At 41.5% G+C, this 2,554-nt stretch overlaps 1 pseudogene; it reads left to right on the top strand.

The window, feature by feature from the left end:
* The first annotated feature begins 1,326 nt into the window (after nucleotides 1-1,326).
* On the top strand, nucleotides 1,327-1,779 carry LOC145535609 (protein FAM209 pseudogene; annotated as a pseudogene).
* Nucleotides 1,780-2,554: the final 775 nt, after the last annotated feature.

Here is a 2,554-nt window from a genome sequence, read left to right as displayed (position 1 = left end):
ATAACTCCGTTACTTCAGGGCTTTTTTATTTTTTTAAAATTTTAAAGCACTTCCTTTTTGATACAGTAAGATCCCCCAGACTCCTCTTCTATATTTCCTCTCTGAGCCCTACAATCAGTAATTTCTCCAAGAAGCCTGGTTCCTTTTATTGGAAAAGAGTATTGGGAACCAAGATCTGTGCTTATTTCTACATCATTGTTTCTTTCAGATTTTGGGAGTATCATTTCTCTTAAGCCCTTTCAGCTAAGAAGGCAAAGAAATATATGTATGTATACTCATGGGCCATCTATTTCACTGCTCAATTCAAGTATGCATGTGTAACAGTATCAGGATTGTTAACCTGTACCCCTACGAGAAAGAACACTATAAACTAGATTACACTGCTTTTATATTTTACTTTCAGTCTTGCAAACTCCATTCATTTCCGAAGTTACTTAAGTCAGGGGATCTTAGTGAGGTGGTTTCATACATTTGTAATATAATTCCATTCTTTAGTCAAATTCTGCATTCTATTCTTGATGTCAGTTTTTTTTAAATATGCATGCATTGCTTTACTTTTTGTGCTGTAAGGTTCTTCTGGTTTTGACAAATATGTAGTGTCATGTATCTTCCATAACATCATACAGAATAGTTTCACTGCCCTAAAACATCCTTTATGCCTGGAGAAGGAAATGGCAACCTACTCCGGTATTCTTGCCTGGGAAATCCCAGGGATTGAGGAGCTGGTGGGCTACTGTCCATGGGGTCTCAAGGAGTCACACACGACAGCGACTGAGTACAGTCATTTTTAAGAACAGTGTTGGCCACACAAAACACATCAGTGGCTCCTAGTTTGTGGCCTCTGGTTTAATATCTTACTTTCCCACTTGTCCCTCTGCTCCATAGGGGTACATGCCCATGGGGCTGCTCTGCTCAGCCCAGTGTTTGGATTCAACAAATGGAATAATGAAAATCGAAAACGGACCCACCCTCCCAGTAGAGCACCAGGTTCAGAAAGAATACATTGGCATGGAAATGGCATTCTGTCACTCCCCACCTCTTTTTCAATTGCCCTCTGGAAATTTCGCTATTTCCCTTTAAGCCCTACTCCCAGTTGACCCCTGCAAGCCTTCTTACCCTCGGCCCTGAAGTCATCACAATGGCCACATGGGTTCTGGTGGGGGCGGGGCCCTCTATGACGTCACCAAGGGCCCAGCCCTGGCTGGTCCTCAGTCTCCAGGTGCCAGGGCAAACCAGCGCACCAGGAGCTGTTTCCTCTCGGCTCACATGTGGTCCATCAAATGGTTCCTGTGCTTTTCCACGGGTGTTACCTGTGTCTGCGCCTTAATGTTTACTTCTCTGAGAGAGAGAGCCGAAGAAATCCAGGGGAAGATGCTCTGCGGAGGATACAGTCTAATTCAGCAAAATCAACCAGAGCATGCCCGAGACTGGCTTAAGATCATGTTTCCCTGGCTTTTCTTCATTGTGCTCATGTATGTGACAGTGAAGTTGATGGGAGAGAGTGGTGAGAGTAATGTGCAGACTCCTCCTGCCTGTCAGGGCGGTTCATTTGGCTCTCCGGGACAGAAAAAGAAAAATGCTTCCCCAGACAAAGACTATATGTTTGCCACCTTAACCCAGCTGGAGATGGACCTTGTGAAATTTGTGTCCAGGGTGCGGAATCTGAAACTTGCCACGGCAACCTGCAGTAACCTCAATGCTCCCAATGTCGAGGTTCCTGCAGATGCACACAATAACATTACACTGTATGAACTCTGGTGCGACGAAGACTCCGATTGAGTGGATTTGTATGTCAGAGTAGGAGAGGAATTGTTGATTGTTGACATACCTTATCCAAACTAATAAAACTATTCTGAAGCAAAAGAAAAAAGCCTCTGATATTTTTTATTTGCTCTACAGTTTGACCTTTTCCAGAGTGTCGTATAATTGGCAGCATGCAGTGTATAACCTTTTCCAGACTAGCTTATTTTACTTTATAACATTCATTCAGATTTCATCCATCTCTTTTTGTGATTTGCTAGCTAATTTCTTTTTATTCTTGAATAATATTCTGCTATGTTGATGTACCAAAGTTTGTTTACCCAGTCGTCTACTAAAGGACACTTTGGTTGCTTCCAATTTGTGGGTGAGAGAGAGAGAGTATGAATTAAGCTGTTATAAAATTCATGTGCATGTTTTTGTGTGGGTATTAACTAGCAAATCATTTGATGAGCAGTCTAGGAGTGTAATTGATAGATCATGTGGTATGACAATGTTTAGCTCTGTAAGAAATTGCTTCCAAAGTGATTCTACCATTTTGCAATCCCACTAACAAGGAATGAGAGTTCCTGTGGTTCCTCATCTTTGCCAGTAATTGGTTTGTCAGATTTTTGTATTTGACCATTCCAATAAGTGTGTAGTGGTATCTCATTATTTTAGTTTCACCAGTCTACTCTAAAAAGTTATCTTATTTCCGTATTTCCATTGCAGCATTTCCATTGTGTTTTATTACCATAAATTCTTCAGGAGTTTTATCTTTAATCTGAGGTTTAAATAGATCTACTGCTCAGCCGAA

This window comes from Giraffa tippelskirchi, chromosome X (assembly GCF_054371585.1).
Source record: "Giraffa tippelskirchi isolate mGirTip1 chromosome X, T2T-mGirTip1v1.2.pri, whole genome shotgun sequence".
NCBI lineage: Eukaryota > Metazoa > Chordata > Mammalia > Artiodactyla > Giraffidae > Giraffa > Giraffa tippelskirchi.
This window is presented reverse-complemented; position numbering and strand designations above follow the sequence as displayed.